The sequence below is a fragment of the Camelus ferus genome, chromosome 2, assembly GCF_009834535.1.
Source record: "Camelus ferus isolate YT-003-E chromosome 2, BCGSAC_Cfer_1.0, whole genome shotgun sequence".
Classification (NCBI taxonomy): domain Eukaryota; kingdom Metazoa; phylum Chordata; class Mammalia; order Artiodactyla; family Camelidae; genus Camelus; species Camelus ferus.
Genome location: NC_045697.1, coordinates 35,175,573 through 35,196,251, shown reverse-complemented (window position 1 = coordinate 35,196,251; position 20,679 = coordinate 35,175,573). Strand labels below are relative to the sequence as shown.

The 20,679-nt window shown below is 36.0% G+C and overlaps 1 protein-coding gene and 1 pseudogene across 2 annotated transcripts in view; one reads left to right on the top strand and one right to left on the bottom strand.

Annotated features, from left to right (window-relative positions):
• The window catches only part of FRYL (FRY like transcription coactivator), a 226,676-nt gene that overhangs the window by 22,279 nt on the left and 183,718 nt on the right, over window positions 1-20,679 (top strand). For both annotated transcript variants that reach the window (XM_032497176.1, XM_032497171.1), the window contains exon 2: window positions 14,851-15,028. The gene's annotated coding sequence lies outside the window, so the exon portion shown is untranslated. The remainder of the gene's footprint in view (window positions 1-14,850; window positions 15,029-20,679) is intronic.
• Window positions 12,992-20,495, bottom strand: LOC102516793 (annotated as a pseudogene).

Genomic DNA, 20,679 nt, shown 5'->3' with positions numbered 1-20,679 from the left:
CCAAACTGTTTTCCAAAGTGGCTGTGCCACTTTGCATTTTCACCAGCAACATATGAGAGTTCCTGTTTCTTTACATCCTGTCCAGTATTTGGTATCATCATTGTTCTGAAATTGGCCATTCTAATAGGTATGCAGTAGTATCTCATTGTTGTTTAAATTTGCATTTATCTAATGACATATGCGGTGGAACATTTTTTCTATGCTTATTTTCTATCTGAATACCTGTTTTGGTGAGATGTCTGTTAAGGTCTTTGGCCCATTTTTTGATTGGGTTGTTTGTTTTCTCTTTGTTGAGTTTTAAGAGTTCTTTGTATTTTTTTTTTTTTAGAACAACCCTTTATTAGATGTGTATTTTGCAAATATTTCCTCCCAGTCTGTAGCTTGTCTTCTTATTCTCTTGATACTGTCTTTTGCAGAGCAGAAGTTTTTAATTTTACTGATGTCCAGCTTATCAATATCCTTATCTATTTCTTTCATGGATTGTGCTTTTGGTGCTACATTCAAAACATCATTGCCATTCCCAAGGTCATCTAGGTTTTCTACTGTTTTATCTATTAAGAGTTTTATAGTTTTTCATTTCACATTTAGGTCTATGATACATTTTAAGTTAATTTTTGTGAAGGGCCTGGTGCTTTCTGTTTTGGAATGTTGATTATTGTTTCAATTTCTTTAATAGGTATAAGCCTAGTCAGATTGTCTATTTCTTCCTGTGTGAGTTCTTGCAGATTATGTCTTTCAAAGTATTGATCCATTTCCACTAGGAATATAGGGTTGTTTGCAGTATTCCTTCGTCCTTTTAAATATTCACGGAATCTGTAGTGATGTCCCTTTTTCATTTCTGATATTAGTGATTTGTGTCTTTTCTCTTTTTTCCTTAATTAGCCTGGCTAGTGGTTTATTGATTTTACCGATTTTTGTGTTTTCAAAGAACCAGCTTTTGGTTTAGTTGATTTTCTCCATTAATTTCACGTTTTCAATTTCATTAATTTCTGCCCTAATTATTATTATTTCTTTTCTTCTCGTTACTTTGCATTCATTACTCTTATTAGTATTTTTTAAAGTGAAACTTAGCTTATTGATTTTAGATCTCTTCTTCTAAAATAAAACTTCCCTTCTAAGGATTACTTTTGCTGTGTCCCACAAATTTTACTAATTATGTTTTCATTTTCATTTAGGCAAAATATTTTAAAACTTCTCTTGAGATTTCTTCTTTGACCCATGTGTTATTTAGAAGTATGTTGTTTAATCTCCATGTATTTTAGGATTTTCTAATTATCTTTTTGCCATTGATTTCTAGTTTAATTTCATTGTAGTTTGTTGTGTAATTTCTGTTCTTTTAAATTTGGTGACTAATCTATGTGAGCTCTTAGAATGTGTATTCTGCTGTTGTTGAATGAACTGGTCTATAGATGTCAATTATATCCAGTTGACTGATGGTATTGTTGAGTTCAGCTATGTCCTTACTGATTTTCTGATTGCTGTACCTGTCCATTTCTGAAGGAGGGGTGTTGAGTTCTCCAACTGTAATAGTGGATTCATCTGTTTCTCCTTGTAGTTTTATCAATTTTTGCTTCATGTACTTTGATGCTCTCATGTTAGGTAGATATACATTGAAGATTGTTATGCCTTCTTGGAGAATTGACCCCTTTATCATTCTGTGATGCCTTTCTTTATCCCTCATAACTTTCTTTGCTTTTAAATCTGCTCCGTATGAAATTAGAATAAATACTCTGTCTTTCCTTTTATTAGTGTTAGGATGGCATATCTTTCTTCATCCATTACTTTTAATCTGTGTGTCTTTATATTTAAAGTGGGTTTCTGGAATGTATAGTTGGTCTTGGTTTTCAATCCACTTTGACAATCTCTGTTTTTTTAATTTATTCATTTAGACCATTGATGTTCAAAGTGATTATTGATACAGTTGAATTAATTTCTATCATATTTGTTTCCCTTGTTTTTGTTTCTTTTTTTCCCTGCTTTTTATGGCTTTGAGTATTTTATCTAATTGTTTTTTCTTTTTTTAGCATATCAATTACACTTCTTTTTAAACTGTTTTTAATCATTTCCCTATAGTTTCCAATATACATTTACAACTAATCCAAGTCTACTTTCAAATAATACTACCGTGCTTCGTGAGTAGAGTGAGTACCTAATAATAAAATAATTCTAATTCTTTCTCCTTTCCTCTTTATATCAGTGCTGTCCTTCATTTCACTTACAAGCATACATAACTGAATACATTGTCACTGTTATTTTGAACAAATTGTTTTCTGTTAGATCAATTAAGAATAAGAACAGTAAAAGTTTATATTTTACCTTCTTTTATTCTTTCTTCAATGGTCTTCCTTTCTTTATGTAGATCTGAGTTTCTGATCTATATTATTTTTCTTTTCTCTAAAGATCTTTTAACATTTCTTGCAAGGCAGGTCTACTGACAACAAATTCTCTCAACTTTTGTTTGAAGTGGTCTTTATTCTGTTTCACTTTTGAAAGACAATTTCACTGGGTACAAAATTCTAGGTGTTTTTTTTTTTTTTCCTGTCAATGTTTGAAATATTTCATTCCACTCTCTTCTTGCCTGCATGGTTTCTCAGAAGAAGGTGGCTGAAATTCTTATCTTTGTTCCTCTATAGGTAAGGTTTTTTTTTCCTCCCCTCTGGCTTTGTTCAGGATTTTTTATTTCCCTTTGATTTTGAATATGATATCCTGGGTATGTGTGTATATATATATATTTTGCATTTATGCCACTTGGTGTTTTCTGACCTTCCTGGGCCTGTGGTTTTGGTATCTGATATTAATTTGGGGAAATTCTGAGTCATTTTTGTTTCAAATAATACTTGTACTTCTTCTGTTTCTTTTTCTCTTCTCCTATTCTCATTACATGTATGTTAGATCATTTGTAGTTGTCCCACAGTTCTTAGATATTGTTTTTTTGTTTGTTTGTTTTCTTAGTCTTTTTTTCTCTTTGCTTTCAGTATTCTATTTTATTTCTTTTCAAGTTTCCATTGATATATCCTCAAGCTCAGATATTCTTTCCTTAGCCCGTCAGTGGCTCTCTTTAATTCAGTTACAGTGTTTTTTTGATCACTAGTGTTTCTTTTTGATTCTTAGAGTTTCCGTCTGTCTGCTGACATTGCCCATCTTTTCTTGCATGCTTTCTACTTTATCCATTAGAACTCTTAGCTTATTACTCCTGGTTGCTTTGGATTCCCAGTCTGGTAACTCCAGCATCCTGCCATATCTGAGTTTGGCTCTCATGCTTGTGCTGTCTCTTCAACTGCTTCCGTTTTTGTTTTGTTTTGTTTTTTGCCTTTTAGTATGCCTTGTAATATTTTCTTGGTAGTTGAACATGGACTACAGTACCAAGTAAAAGAGCTTGATTTAAGTAGGCCTTCAGGAATGTGTGAGGGTCGGGGGAGATGTGTGGGGGGAGAGCAGGCATTCTATAACCCCATGATTAGATTGCAGTCTTTTATTAGTCAGCCTGTGCCTCCAGGCTGAATTTCACAAGTGCTTCTCAGTTTTTCCCCCACCTCAGGTGGAACAGAATAACCAGAGAGCACTGGAGTTGGGTATTTCCCTTTTCTTAGGTCAGTTAGGCTCAGGTTAAATAGTGTCTTAGTTTGTCTTGAGGGCAGACTTTGTTAAGAATGCTTTGGAGTATTTCAAAATGTTTTTGTCCTCTCCCTGCCAGAATCCTGAGGGGATTTTTCTTTGATCTTGACTGTGAGCACCGGGTGAAACTCTTGGAGATAAAATTACAAAAGTATGGGGTTTCCTCTATTACTGGCCCCCTTGGAGTTTTTAATTCTCAGAGTTGTCCACACTAAGCCTCTAGCAATTTGTCAAAGTGCAGGTTTTCTTATCCTGGCACTGGTTCCCACGGAAGTGTTTGCTCATGGGTTTCTGTTCCCGAAAGTTGTGATTTTCTGCATCTGCCTGTCTCCAATTTTGGGAGTAGTGGTTTGCCCTGTGACCTCACTTCTCTTATGGGTCTAAGAAGTTGTTGCTTTTTCAGTTTGCTTGTCTTTTTACTTTTTTTTTTTTTTTTTTAAAGACCTAGTGGTGTCTTTAATGACAGACTGAAAATTGGAAGTCTCTCCTCACTTTTTCTATTACTATACAGTTTCCTTTCTTGGAGGCAACCAGTATTAGTAGTTTCTTATGCATCCTTTCAGAGATAGCCTACTATTCTTTAAAATAATTTAATTAAGATGAAATTACTGATTTTTGAAGGGATATTACATTAATCCTCTATTTCTGTGGTTACAAATCATTCCTCATTATGAGATCATTTTTATGGTTTTCTATCTACCTCTGAAATGTCTTTCCCCTTGTCTAATTTTCTGGATTTGGCAAACTTTAATTAATTTTATTGGAATTTTAAAATAATCAAATTAGGTTAGCTTATCCTCTAATAAAAACAATCCTCAAATTACCAGTGCTTAAAACACAAAAATTTATTTCTCATTCATCCTAAGTCTGTGCCTTCTAGACAAGCTGTCTTCTCTCTACAGGTTTGGCATTGCAATTCCATATTAACACCTGCCAACGTGATTACAGAGACAGTGGGAGGAGAAGTACAAAGCCCAGTGCCAACAGTTAAATGCTTCCATTGGAAGTTTACGTCTCAATTCTACTCACATTTCATCGGCCAACACAAGTCACATGACTATGCCTGACTTCAGAAGGGGAAGGAAAGTACAATCCTCCTTTAAGCCTAGGAGAGGGAAAGTGGATAATGTTGTTAATATCCTCTATATTATTATTATTATTATTATTATTATTATTATTATTATTATTATTATTATTATTATTATTATTATTATTATTATTATTATATTTTACTGATTGATTTGTTTTTTGAGGGAAGGTACTCCTCAAGTCCCTAATCCTGATTATAGACAATCTCTTGGTAACCCTGACAATCACTTCATCCCCACCGAAGAGTAAGTATCTGAGAAAAGCCAGTGGTTTTGCCTCCCACCCCTTCGTTTAGAATTCTGCCAGGATCATTATCCTCAGAATTCAGAAAATTTTGATCAGTCCTGTCTCTGCCAGTTCTCTTCTGTAGTCCTGTGATGTTTTTCATACACACACTATTCCGTGTTGAATAGTCACAGCCTACATGAGATTTCATTCTCTCTTCTCTTAAAGGATAGTCAGTGTTTTGAAGGCTGCAGTTAGTATTTAGCCCAGTGAGTCTGATGGAGGGCGATATCGCACATTTTCTCCTGAGGTGCACCCCAGTGGAGTAGACTTGCAAGCCGGCTGTCAGAGCACAGCGCTAATGGCTACTGTAAGGGCAGGTTGCTTCTCCTTCCCCATTGTTTTTACCTTAAAATAGCAACATTTCAGGGGTGGGGTGCTACCCCTTTCAAATTTCTAACATTGCTTGAGCTCCCCCCTTTGTATGTTGATTAGGTTATCTCAGGGAATATTGGAACAAGGAGCTAGTCGAATATGTATCCTGGGTTATCACCTGAGTTTTGTTCCTCCTTTTAAGCTAACTGTTTGCATACAGGTTGGTTCAGCTGTTTAACAAGAAGAAAGGAAAACAGCTCAAAACCTGCTATTTTCTGGAAGCATTACGTTACATCTCAAAATGCATGTAAGATAGGGTGTGCAAATACATTGGATTTGTGTGTTGAAAACAAGAAGGTCACCTCTTCCTCTGTCATTCTGTGCTACTCATCTCCTCTTAAAGGCTGTAAAATGGAAACGTACTGTGTTCATTAAATTGTTTGAAAGTCTATGTATTGTTTTTTTGGGTTTTTTTGTGTGTGTGGTGCATATCATGTGTTATCTTTCACATCCTTTATTTAATCCACAGATGTTTATTTCATACCTGTGACTTGAAAGATGGTGCTGGGGATTATAAATGCAAACAAGGCAGTCTCTGCCCTCCTGGAGCTTGGTTTTTGGTCGGGCAGGCAAATAGTAAACAAATATTAGGTGATAAACTCTGTGATGAAAAATTATTTGGCTAGAGTTTGATGGGTATCAGTTATTTCAGATAAGGTGGTGGGGAAGGCCTCTTTGGGGGAGGTAGCATTTGCGGCCATCTGGTGGAAGGGAGGGGGCAAGTCATACTCACAGGAAAGAACTTTCCAGGCGGGGGGATTAGCTAGTGCATAGGCCCTGATGTGGAAATAAGCTTCTTGAACTTCAGGACTAGCAGGAAAGCTGGTGTAGCTAAAATAGAGGAAAGGAAATGTGAGGCAGACCATGGGTATTTTTCTGCATTTGATGGGAAACCAGTGAAGGATTTTTGAGCAAAAGTAGAGTGAATAAATTCTTGTTCTAAAAAGATCACTCTGGTGACTGGGGAATTAGGAGGTGAATTAGGGGAGAATTAGGGGGTGATGCAGAAATATCAATTAAGAGGCTTCTTGAAATTGTTTGGGGGCAGAGATGATGACGGCTCTGACTAGGTTGGTAGCAAGTGGATGGGAGACATGGTCAGATTTAGGATACATAGTATTTTGCAAGTAGAGCTGGCAGAACTTGTTAATGGATTAGATGTGAAGGTGTGAAGTAAAGAAAGGAATAAAAGTTACTGAGCGACTGGAAGAAAGGTGGTACTATTTACTGCAGGGCAGTGCTGGGAGTAGGCGAAGTTTAGGGGGCTGTATTAAGAGTTGTGTTTGACATCCCTTTAGATGTGCAGACAGGTGTTTGAATTTGCAAGGTTAGTGCTAGTAGAGAGAGGTCTGGGCTAGAGACACCATCCATGTGCTGACAAATTCCAGATTTGAATGTGAGGCCTTTAGGCCCCGAGGTGAGTGTCGGTGGAGAAGAGGGCCAAGGACTGACCCTGGGCTCTCCAACAACGTCTTGAGTAGGGAAAGAGGCAGAGGAAAAGCAGTTCTTGAGGAAGAGGAGGAGCACAGTGTGTGGCATCTTGCCATCCTTGTGACAAAAGTGTTTCAAAAAGGAGGGAGAGGATGCAGCTCTGGAATCACTGAGATGAGGGCTGATGATTGACCTGAATTTCACAAGGTGTGGAGGTCATCCGTGACCCCAACCCGTGGTCCTGGGCAGCAGTGGAGGTGGAGAGCCCCTGAGTAGACAGAGAGAGAGGAGAGAATGAGGCGAAGAAGGGAAGCTAGTGAAATACTGAATAGAGACAATGGTGTGGAGGACTTTTGTTATAAAGGGGAGCAGAGAAACGGGGCAGTTGTGACTGGGGTTTTGTGGTCGGGGGGGCTCCCCACTTTTTTCTCTTTAAGGTGAGTGATCATTATGGTATGTTTGTATCCTGATGAGGCATGATCCCTTAGGAATGGAGGAAAAAAGACGTGATATTTTTGTCACCTTGAAATTGATATTCTCAGCTTTAAGAAGTCGTATGGGAATGGTTGGTGTTGGGTTGAAAGTTTTCTCGACCCCACCCTTTTAAAGGGAGCCTTTGTAATTTTCTTCTGTTTTTCTCCTTTTGGCTTGCTTAGCCTTACTGTGTATCTTGATATAGATTTTTATCTTTCTTGTTTCTGGTAAATGCTGATTATTAGGAAGTCAAACCAATTGTGTGTAAAAAAAAATAATGTGAAAGACATTTAACAGGGAATGTTTCCCAAGGCCCATTGTTTACCACAAAAAGGAAACCACTGACTTGTTGTTACACCAGTGAAGATAAAATTATTTTATGATTACAGTACTCGTTTTGTGAGTAACATTTTTCATACTGAGATCAAAAGAAATTATTTTATGAAAACAAGCTAATGGGAAATGTAGACTTTTGTTACAAGTGGGGATTTATTTAGTGGAAGCCCTTTTTTATTTCTCTTCAGAACATTTAAAATTCTTCTAATTGTGGACCTATTTGTTGTTTAAATTATGAAAAAAATAGAGCTTAAGCAATTTAGAAGTTGGGTATATAGTTCTTAATTTCTTGAGATGTAATACAAAGTTTTAACTGATTTTAAGGGAGAAGATGTGACAATACAGGGTAGTGGGAATATTGTCACTCTGAAGCAGAAGAAAATCCATTGTACTGTAAATATAGCTAATATTATAGTAAGAACATATTCAAGGAGTAAGTAAACCATCTAACACAACCTAATATCTTCCTTCCCAGTGTAAATTCATGCTTAGTAGAGAAGTCCTCAGATGCAGTTTGATTTAAAATAACAAAATGCATAGAAGATAAGGATGTTATAATAGTAGATTTGGGCTTACTGGAGACCAGCGTTCTTGAACCTTTGTACTTTTCAGTTGGAATTTATCCCCTACCCCTGCACTCCAGTGCCCCCTGCCTCCCATCCTTGCTTCAAAATAGAAACAAAAACAAAAACCTCTAAATATATATTTGGCAGTAATAAAGTCTCCTAATTTCTGAGTATCTAAGAAATGCATCCATGGATGAACATAAAAGCTAGAGACTATAAAATGTTCAGATTCTAAGCTATGTTGTGTTATAGATACAGCTTTGTTGAATAAGTGATTCTCAAACATTTTTTTGGTCTACATATGATTTGCACATGCAGAAATAAATGTATATAATTATATGTATGTCCGGTAGTGATAAATTCTATGATGAAAACAAAATGGAAATAGACATTAGAAATAGTGACATGGGAGGTCCTCTGAACTTCCTTTTTCTCATTTACCGGCTGGGAATAATAATAACCTACCTCTTTAGAGCTGTGTGGACTTAATTGTGTGTGAAATGCACCTAGTGTGATACCTGGTATCATGCCAAATTACTGAGTACATGTGATTCTACTTTCCCTTTCTTTCTGTAATTTGAGTCCTCCAAATCTGCCACCTAGTGCCATATAATATAGACTGTGTTAAAATCATAAGTTTAAACTAGAGTACTTTTCAACCATGTCCTTGGTGTGGTTTTGAAGTTCTTGTTGAAAAAGTCAGTGGTAACACAAAGGACCCTTGAGGGGCATCATGTTTAATGAAATAAGCCAGTCACAAATGGACAGATGCTGTATGATTCCACTTAAATAAGGTACCTAGAGTAGTCAAACTCATAGAAACAGAGAATAGAATGCTTGTTGCCAGGGACAGGGAGGAGGAGGGGTGGGGGAATGGGGAGTTACTGTTTAGTGAGGACAGAGTTTCAGTTTTGCAAGATGAAAAGAGTTCTGGAGATGGATGGTGATGATGTTTGTACAACGTGAATGTAGTTGTGCCACTAAACTGTACACTTAAAAATAGTTAAGATGGCGAATTAAATATTGTGTGTATTTTACCACAGTTTAAAAAAAAGTAAATGATGAAACTATTTTGGTAAATCTTGCCCTCCCTGCCCTTTTTTGGTAGATATTAGTGAATTAAGGTTTTTATTTTTCTTTCCGTTTTACTGAGATATAATTGACCTGCAGCACTGCAAAAGTTGAAGGTGTACAACATGATGACTTGACTTATGTATATTGTGAAGTGATCATAAATTGTTATTCTTGACTAAATCATGAAATGGAGGGTTGCTGTTCTTATGTCATAAATCTGTGTGAGAGTCCCATAAACTGAAAGCTATTGCTTATCAGAAATTTTCATCATCTTAACTCTCAGAGATGTCAGGCCTTAAACTGTTGCTTTTAGAGCAAAGAGTATAGTATGGCTGGAAAAGAATTTTTTGTTTTGTTTTGTTTTGCCTGTCAGTTTAAAAAATATTGAGCCCTCATTGTGCTGAATGAACAACAGTAACAGCATTTGTTGAGTAATAGCTGCTGGCTATTGTTCTAAGTTTACACTTAATAATACTTATAATACTTCTAACATTTTATGATCATTATAAAAAGCCCTTGAAGGTCCTATAGTTGAGAAACCCAAAGCTTTGAAAGAAAAAGTGATTTTCTAGGGGAAGTTATAGATCAGTGGTAGAGTGAATGTTTAGCATGCACAAGGTCCTGGGTTCAAACCCTCGTACCTCTATTAAAAAAAAAATTTAAAAAACCTAATCACTTCCTTTCCGCCCCAGCCCCCCCCCCAAAAAAAACAGGAAAAAAAGGAATTTAATGCATAGAAACAAAGGGAGGGCATTATAGATGGAAGAAAGATCTGGGCGTAGGAATGAATGGGACGTGTTTGCACAGAGCAGGGTTCAACCTGACTAGTCTAGAGAACATTAGAGAGATGGGCTACCAGTTTATTCTCTTCCATTAGTTCCTTGACTCCAAGTTTAAGGAATTCTTGGACTTTATTCTGTAGACATTGGGAGTAGCACTGAATTACCAAGGCAGGGAGTTTTGTGATCAGAGTTGTGCATCAGAGTAGTGAGAGGAGAGGTGAGAGACCACTGAGAATTCTTTTGATGGAAGAGTATTTTAGTATTGCAGTGGTTGGGGTCAGAGTGCAAATGATAAGAGATGAGAAAGTAGAGGCCCAAATGTATGGTAAGAGGAAATAAAAAAGGAGTTTATGATGTGTGAGTGTAAGATATATGTATATATATTTAGCTTAATGGTCGTCTGAATATACAGGTCACATGTAGATTTGGCTTTGAAAAGAGAGGTTTTGAAGATCCCAATAGCACAGGAAGACTGACTGTAGCAGTCTTGAACTGGATTTGAAGAGTTTACACGGGGCATCCTTTTCAGTTTGAGATGAGGGTTTCTGAAGAGATTACAGGACTGTGGTGGGACTAGGAACTTGAAGGGTAGAAAGATTTCAGTCTCTTTAAGAGGCAACTCAGCAGGGTCAACCATCACTCTTTAGACCATGAGATAGAGTAATAGTAATAGTGTACTTCTGTTAGTGTTTCATACAAATAACTTACATAGAGTAGAATCTCTTATACAATATTGATTGTATAGTCAACCAGTAGTCGGGATGGTTAAACAAACATTGTTTAAAATGAAGAATCATAAGTAAGTTACATGCCTTAAATATTTTATAATTGGTTAAGGATATAAATGCTTGTATATCATCAATCTTTTGATGTATAGCTGAGGCCTTCTTTTTAGGATATTTTAGGTGACTTGCCTTTTTCAAATCATACAGCTTAGTTTTCAGAGACAAAGCACTTTCTTTTTGTACTCATATTTTTGATACAATATTTAACTAAATATATAATTATAGTAAATACAACTGGTATAAACAGATTTTGGAACAATTCTTGGTAGGTCTGCAACTCAATTGTTGGGAGAAAAATGAGAATGGGCACCAGAGAGGATTCCCCACTCCCACAAAAGGAAACTGAAACCTGCAGATTGTGGTTTGTCCATGGTTTCAGGATTGGCAACAGCCTGATTTTATATTGAATCCAATGATGAGAATATTATGTGAAATATTGGTTAGTGCTGAAGAAATCTTTTATATATATAAGATTAATGTCATAGCTTTATTGAGATATAATTCACATACCATACAAATCACCAATAAAGAAAAGTGTACAATTTGAGGTTTTTGCCTATTGACAGAGATATGCAACCATCACCACAATCGATTTTAGAATATTTTCATCATCCCCAAAAGAAACCCCATATCCATTTAGCCCCCTATCTCCTCCCTCTGGCACAAGTCAGCTGCTAATCTATTTTCTCTCTCTGTAGATTTGTCTATTCATATTAATGGAATCATGTGATATGTAGCCTTTTGTGACTGGCTTCTTTCACTTAGCATAACAAGCTTCAGATTCATCTGTGTTGTAGGATGTATGAATATTTTTTATGGCAGAATTCGTTCGGTGGATGTACCACAGTTTATTTATCCATTCATCAGTTGATGACATTTGTATTTTTTTTGCCCTTTGGCTATTACAAAAATGCTATATATATATATATATAGCATTTAATATATATATATGTATATATACACACACACACACACACACACACACACATATATATATATATATATATATATATATATATATATATATACACATACATACATACACATATATATATATATAGAACATTTGTACACGTATTTTTACCTGGATGTATTTTTTCATTTCTCTTGGTATATACCTGTACCAAGGGAGAGGAATTGTTGGGTCATGTTTAACTTTTGAGAAACTGCCAGACTGTTTTCCAAAGTGGCTGCACCATTTTATATTCCTACCAGCAGTGTGTGAGGGTTCCAACCATATACTTGTCAACACTTGTTATTATCTGTCTTTTTGATTATAGCCATCCTAGTGGGTACATGTATGTTTTTAAAGTGATTTTATTTTTCTGACTATAACAGTAATAGCTCTTTGTAGATATTTTGGAAAATATAGAAAAGCATAAAAGAAAAAAGTCACTTATTTTAAATCACTGTTTAGGAATAATATTGAGTGGGTTTTTTGCCCTGTGTTTTAATGTAATTTTAAAAGTATGACTGAAATTATGTACAATTTTTGAGTCCTGCCTTGTATTGTTATTTAACGCATTTCCCCACGTTTTTTGAAATTGTATTTTAATTTTATCCTATCAAGAAAGAATACCTCTTCTGTTCTCTCTGGCTTTTGTGTTCTTATTTTTTATTTAATTTTTCAAATTGTACAATTATTTCAGAGGACCCCAGGGATGGAGTGGGAAAAAATATTTGTGGTTAATATACCATATTTAACTAGAAATTACTTCCAGATTAACTGCAGCATAATATTCCATCTGCTGAGTTAGTCAACTGTTTCCCTACTTTGGACATTTATATTTCTTACAATTTTTCTTCATACATAATGTAAAAAATTTATATATGAAATTCTGTCTGCATTTTGAGTTCTCAGGAATGTAACAGTTGCTAGGTCAATAGCTAAGAACGTATTAAAGCTTCTCATTACATATTGACACAGTGCTTTTCAGAATGGTTGTCAAATTTACATTTCATCTAGCAATGTATATTTATGCTTTTTTTTTAATAGCACAAACAGATTTATTTACTAACGAAAGGGATAATCCCAATTAAACCAACACTGTGAAATAGTTGAAGTAAAATGTTTGTGATAAAGATAATTGAACACCATAAAGCAGCATGGAGCTTTGCTCATTGGACTGAGCTCGTTCATCCTCGCAGCTAATTCCTGTCCAAAAAGATGATGGCATTTTCACTCTGCTTTTTCATAGACCCGTGTACTAGTGACATTGTTCAGGACTCATTCCACCACTAATTTCCCATCTTGCAATCTTCTTGTTACTGTGCTTTCCTTCCCATACCGTTCCTGAGGTTGAACCCATGTGCTGTATGTAAAGTTGCAGGCAGTCTGAGATGTTCTGCCATCGGCTGTAGTCTCTTCAGACTTCTCTCTCAGGTTACAGGAGAACTGTGTTTTCGAAGTGCTCTCAGTTTTTACGGTGAGATTTTTGGTGTCAGAAGTGATGATACCATCTGATTTGGCCATTGCACCACTTTTTGCAGAGCATTCCCACTCCTACTTCCTTCATGTGTTTGTCAAGGCCTTTGCTCTCCACCAGGCACCCTCTTCCTGCCAGCAGCCGACCGGAGGCCACGGTGGGCGCCTTTATGCCTTTCTTACTCTGCCTTCACCAGCAATCAGTAAAAGGGTAACAACTGAGTTTAAGGTCACTCGAGCAGGGATTTTCTGATTTTGTTCACGGATATGTGTAGTGCTAGCAGATAGGAGGCACTGAATATATGTTGAATTGCTATCAGTAGAAAGAGAAGGGTTTTTCTGAAGGACAAGAAAATAATTTGCCATTTGATTTTCCAGGAAAGTAACCATATTATACTGATCATATAACAGCTCATGTTTTTATGAAAAAGGGATGAAAGAATAAAAAATTAAGCTTATTTGGGCAGCTTGTTTTAAATTTAATTTTGTTGGAACATTTACATGTTTTGGAAGTCAAAGTGACACACTGAGAAGTCTTCACTCCCATCCCTGTTTTCTTACTGTCCTTTATAATTAACCCGTTTTTGCCAATTTCTTATGTATCTTACAGTACTTCATAATAAATATTAACAAATAAGAATAGATGATCTTACTTCCCTCTTTCCCTCCCCTTTTGGAAAGCAGAATATAACAACATATATATACCATACCTTGCTTTTCTGTACCTTGTTTATTTAACTTATTCTGGTGATGTTTGCATAGAACTGCACAGAGTGCTTCTTTATTCATTTCTACAGCTGCATTATATTCCTTCTTATGGATGTGTCATAAATGATTTTACCAGTTCTCTTAGGTTTTCAGTGTGTTTCAGTTTTACAAAAAATCCCACAATAGTCTTCTGTATACTTTATTTTGTGAATGTGCAGTTATACCTATAGGAGAATGCCCCAGAAGGAGGGTTGTTGAATAAATGCATTCTTAATTTTGTAGATATTGACACTACCACCAGCAGTAGAGAGTACTCATTTCTTGGGATGCCTGAGGGTACCTTTTGGAAAAAGGTAGTTCTAAGGTCATTACCCCAAGTCCCATAGTGTATGTATTCTCCAGTACTATGGAAAAACTCTTACAATGATGTACCTTGTGTCACCAAGAAACAGATAATTATGTTTAGATGGTGAGGAAATTCATAATATACTTGAGAAAGATGGTATGTGTGGTGAAAAAAATTTAAATTAGAACCTTTAAAAGACAAATTGTCATTTTCTTGTTTTTTTCTCTCCAGATAGAGTCTTTTCCTATATAGCTGAGATTTCTTTCTTCCTTCCTTTCTTTTTAAGGTTTATTTATTTATTTTTAGTGGAGATACTGGAGATTGAACCCACGAACTCTTGTATGCTAAGCACGTGCTGTGCCACTGAGCTATACCCTCCCCCCAGTTGAGATTTCTTTATAAGTAAGTTCTTCTTGGCCAAATTCTCAATTATAAAAACTAATTTCAGTGATGATATGTTACATAAAAACTGCTAAAATGTTACAACTTTTGTTTCAAAGGTGGCTGTTACTAATAACCAACCATGTTTCTTTTCTCTCTGTCTTTTTTTGTCTTCCAGCCTTTAACACTCCATATTCTGCTTTGTACATGGTGTGAGTCACTACTGCTTTGCCCCAGTGTGCCCACTTGCGTGCCTATAAAGTACAAGCTCCAGATTGAAAGAGCTTTTAGATGGATCCTTTCCAAATTTGGTGTCTTTTCTACAAACTCTGTGCCTCAACAACTCTTTCTAAGTGGTAAGTGATACGTACTTTTTAAAAAGAATGATAGAAATTTGGAAGACAATTTGTATTTGGATTGCCTTCCCCCTTTTTTTTGTACTGCCTTCTCTTTTTACAAGGAAGTAATACCTACTCTTTTTTTTTTTTTTTTTGGTGGTAATTTAAAAAAATACATCCAAGAATAGCAGTAACATCATGTTTTTGGAGGCTTCAAAACATTTTTCCATATTATATTCTGGGTATAGCATAATATATAATATTTATAAAGAATAAATATAAAAATGTGTAAACACCTTTATGTGTGTGTACTTTATGTGCTCTGTATTCTATATTCATACTTTACAAATAATTTCATTTTCATTTTGAATGAGATACAGGTGGCCTTTATTGATGTCACAAGATTATAGTTCATATTTATTTCATAATTAGAGATTTTTTTACTCTAAATTTTCTAATAATGATTTAAAGATGTGTATTTATTTACTGCTATAGGTGATTACCACTTTGGTGGTTATTACAGTAAGTGAACTTATAAAATTGGGCTTACTGAAAGTGGTTTGACTTGAGAAGAAAACTGTTTTGTGGAATGATAAAATTTTGGATTTAAAAAAATTTTGGATTTAAGAAATGAAAGAGCTATGAAAATAAATATAGAAGAGTAATTTCACTGCTAAATAAACCTTGCATGGTAACTGAGTTGTAAATGTTAGTATTTTATGATTTGTTATTGGGTCTGTTTTCGTCTTGCCAGAGGCACGGTTTCCAACGTTAGGTCTGTAGTCTAGAATCCCTTATTGTGAGGCTGAGACAGTTTATTCTGATACTGTCTTTTCCTACCTGTTTAGGTATTTTGAGTCCATTGGGTCAAGAGCATCTTCTTCCTAGCAAGTGTAAATTATGTGCACACTTAGGGAGTTGATAAGAGAGGTGTGTAATGCCAGCTCTTCTTTTTGATAGCACAGCACTTTTCATATTCTAACATTTTTTTGGAAGCATAGGTGCCAGTTAGCCAACACATTTTTTGAACATCTCTGAGGTTTACTCAGAACACATTTTTTTGGAAGGGTGCAGAGGAGTAATGTTGAGCAGAACAAGTTGCTGAAATGGGAAACCTTTACAATAAAACTATTGAAATAAAATATTGAAGACTCATTTTGAGTGTCAGTCAACAAATAGTTACCAAATGCCTGCTATTTATGAATGAGGATATATAAGGACATTTAGCATCATAAAGAAGTAAGTCACCAAATGGAAACCATGGCGTTAGATGAGGATACAAGACAGGGAGGCCAGGTGACCATGGAATACGTTTTAGCTCTAATCCTTAATTGCATAGTGTTCTTAAGCACAAGTTAATTAGTCTTAGTAGACCTTGGTTTTCTCATCTATGAAATGAGTGAACTGACTAAATGATTTATAGGGTTTTTTGGTGCTTTCATACAGCTAACACTTTATGACCATAGTGAATAAATTGATAGATTCTTGTTTTTTTGAGGATACTTTTTTCCCCCTAACCTATCTGATAGAGATATTTCTAGACTACTTTCTTTGAATTGTGGCGTTAGACTAAGGTCCTCACTATCAGAATATTTTTCAGTTAATCATTTTTCTTTTGAAGGTAATATCTTTCTTTTATTCATTTCCCTTCATTTATTCTTACCCTTCTCTTGACCCTAGGATTGCCCTTCATTTGACTCAGATGTTCCCTTTTTGTCTTTTATATCTTATTAGTGTCTCTCATCATGTTTCCTTGACCTGTCTAGCATCCATTGTAGTAATATTCCAGGGTCACTATATCTTAGACCAGTGATTCTAATCACTGGGACACTTATTAAAAAATACAGATTCTAAAATGAACTTGGGAGAATGGCGTGCTTGTTTGGCAGGTAGCTGAAACCAACTAGTCAACCAGCATTATTAGTTCTCCAGGACTGGAGCCTCCAAGTTTCACACCCCATCATGTCTTGCCTTATACCTCATCATCACTTGGAACAGTTACATTTCTGAGGACTTGGAAAGTCTCTTCTCATGACTGTACATGTCACACTTTTTGAATCTGTTCTTTGTCTTTATTATGACTTGTAGTTTCTTGGCATTTTCTTGTTTTTATAATTAAGTTAGCTTTTTCCTAGCTTCATTGGCTTTCTACTCACCCAAACCCCATGATCATATTTGCAGCAGTATCTTATGTTCTGTTGCCTTTTTAACATTCTGAGGAACCTGCCCAAATCTCAAGCCTAAGTTAATTTGCCATGTATATATATACTTCCTAGTTCTAGCTGCTTGGTGCAGTTGGAAAAGGTCACGTAACTAAGATTGGATCTACTAAGTAGTCATTTACTTGATCTCTAAACTGGTTCTTCCCTTTTTTTTTTTTTTTTTTTAAATAACATTGCCATATTCTCTCATTTCTAGGCCTTTGCTCTAGAATTTCTTTTTCTTTCACTTACCTAAATCTTACTCATTCATTTTTTTTAAATGAACATTTCATTCTCTCTCTCTCTCTCTCTCTTTTAATGGAAGTACTAGGGGTTGAACCTAGGACCTCATGCATGTTAATTTAAGCATGCACTCTACTTCAGTTAAAAAAGAAAAGAAAAAAGCATGCAGTCTACCACTGAGTTACTACCCACCCCCCTAAACTGGTTCTTTTCAAAGTTGGCTTCTTACCCTTCCTTTGGAAGACTTTGTGACAGTCAACTTGCCTTTTTGGGGACTCCCTAACATACTCCCTGACCTATTCTTCTTCAGATTTTTTCTGTGTCTGAAGAAGAAATGTTGTACCTTATTTTAAAATTTTTATGGTGGAAAATTTAAGACATATACAAAAGTAAACAGACTAGTGTAATGAATCTTCTTCTGTTCATCACTCAGGTTCAGTATTTATCATGTCATGGCCAAATTGTTTATCTCCCACTGACCTCCTTCCCAGTCCAGTATTATTTTAAAGAAAATCCTAGACATCATATAATTTATTTGTATTTCAATATGTACCCTTAAGTATAAGACCCTTTAAAAAATAAAATCACAATACCTTTATTTGCCTCAAGAAAACAATTCCAGTATAATCAACTCTCCAGTCAGTGTTAATTCTAATTCTCTCATGCATTTTAAAAACAGCTGACTTCATTAGATCAGGATCTAAATAAGCCCTACCCTCGTTGCAATAGGCTGATTTTTTTTTTCCTCTCTTAAAATTTCGACCTCCCCTCCCTTTTTTGTCCTTGAAATTTATTTGTTGAACAAATTGGGTCTTTGTCTTGTAGATGCAGATGTTCCTAATTACATCCCTGTGAAGTGATTAAACATACTCTTTTGACCGTTGTATTTCCTGTTCATTGGTAGTTGGATCCAGAGACTTGTTCAGATTCAGGTTCAAATTCTCTTGGCAAGTCTTTGTCTTTTGGCAAGTGTCCGTCTGGTGCACACGATGCCTAGTTGTCTATCTGCTGATTAGTTGCTGTTTGTGCTTAATGCTTTAGATCAGGGGTTGGTGAAATTTTTCCTGTAAGGAGGCTGGTGTTGTATGTTTTAGGCCTTGTGGGCCATCTGATAGCCTCTGCTGCAACTGCTAAACACTGCTGTTCTCATGGGAAAGCTGCCATAGACAAAATGTAGATTAATGGCCATGTCTGTGTTCCAGTAAAACTTTATTTACAAAAGTTGGTGATGGACACCCTACTTGAGGTCTGTTAAATCGTTATGGTTTGCAAAATGGTGATATTTTAATATTATAGCTTTACTGTTCATTTATTAGGTGGAATGCTCTATGAAGAGAAGCTGTCCTCGTGCACTGTTTGTTATGTCGCAGTACAGTTATAGGGAAGGTTGGACAAAAGCTTGATCGTTTCCCTTGGCTTACCAGTTTCAAAATAATGACTTGATTATATTAGCTTTCTCCGACAGTGCTAATTAGGGTCTTGCCTTCTCCAGATTCATTATAGACTCTTAGATTTTAACACGTTGGATTAAAAAAAAAATCATTATGGTAATTATCCTCATTGATGCTTAGATTATGTAATCTTTGGCCAGTGGGAGACTTTTAAAGTTGCTTCCTGAGTTATTTTGACAAGACTCTGGCACTTTTTGATAGTGTCTTGATTATCTAGTGTGACAGGAGTTCCAGGCTCATCATATACTTTGCCTCCCCACACCTCATGCCAGCGGATTCTCCAAGGAGCCCTGATTCCTTTATAGGGGAATGGAATTTCAAGACCACAGTTTGGGCCCTAGGGGCTCTCATTGCTGGTGGACTGACCATTGTTTCTAGGCCTTTTCAGTAGTCAGAACTTGGGAAAAAAACTTTTTTTAGAGAGAGCACCTCATGAATTCTTATTGATACTTCCAACTCAGTTTAAATACTATAAGATTTTTGCTTAATCTTTTTTATCTTACATCTGTATCTTTGGCTCAGCTGAGAGTCCTGGTGCTCAGTGATACTAAGAATAATACAATGAGAATATTTCATGCATACTCATTTATAGTACCCCCGTTATATACGACAGTCTCAGAAGAGTGATACTAGCGTTAAAGTTTTATTTCTGCCTTCTTTTGCCTCACATTATGTCTCTGAGATTTGTCCATGTTGTTGTATGAAACAGTAGTCCCCGCTGCCCCCCACTGCTGTGTAGTAAGTATTCCATTGTGTGAAATACCACAGTTTATTTATTTTTTCTCCAGTTAATGGATAGTTGAGTTGCTTCTAGTTTGGGGCTATTGGGAATCAAGTTGCTATGAACACTCTTTTAAGTGTCTTTTGGTCAGCATATGCACTTTTTTCTCTTGGCTGTCTACCCAAAGATGGAATTGGCAATTCTTTTTTGGACTTAGGGCACATTTCCCTAGGAATGTTTATTCAAAGTTCTGTATGTATGAGTTATATATTGCTGTGTTATAAATCACCCCAAAACTCAGTGGCTTAAATAACAAATATTATTATCTCATTTATTGTCACTGTGGGGGGCAGCTTAACTGGGTGCCTCTAGCTCAAGGTCCCTCCTAAAGCTGCAGTCAAGTATTAGCTGGGGCCGTATACATCCCAAGGCTCAACTGGAGACTTACACCAGTAGCACACCACCCTCCCTGCCAACTCCATCCCCTTTTGGCCTCAGACTAAGAGTTATACCATCAGCTCCCCTGGCTGTCAGGCCTTTAGCCTCATACTGAATTTTATCACTGGTTTTCCTGGTTCTCCAGCTTGCAGATGGCATGTCGTGGGACTTCGCAGCCTCTGTAACTGTGTGAACCAATTCCCATAGTAAATCTTATATATCTATTTTTGTCCAATTGGTTTTGTTTCTCTGTAGTTGTTGAACCCTCACACACTCCCTCATTGTAGAAAAATGAAAACCCACCTGAAATTGAAGCCTTTATGATTTTCTTTAAGCTTCAAGGTCTGCTCCTGTGACACTGTTTTTCTTTCGGCAGCCAAAACTGATACTTCTCCACCTCTTTTCTTTAACTCATCTTCATCTTCTGTCATGACATCTCTGCCTCTTGAACACTTTCTCCCTCTCTTTTTTTTCCCTTTTCCCTAAATTCTCCATTCAAATCCTAACTATTCTCCTAATCTTCTTAAATACCGTCAGTCAGATTGACTTTTAATCTTTGTTTCTGTTTTTTTTTAAATGGAGGTACTGGTGATTGAAACTGAATGCTTAGCATGT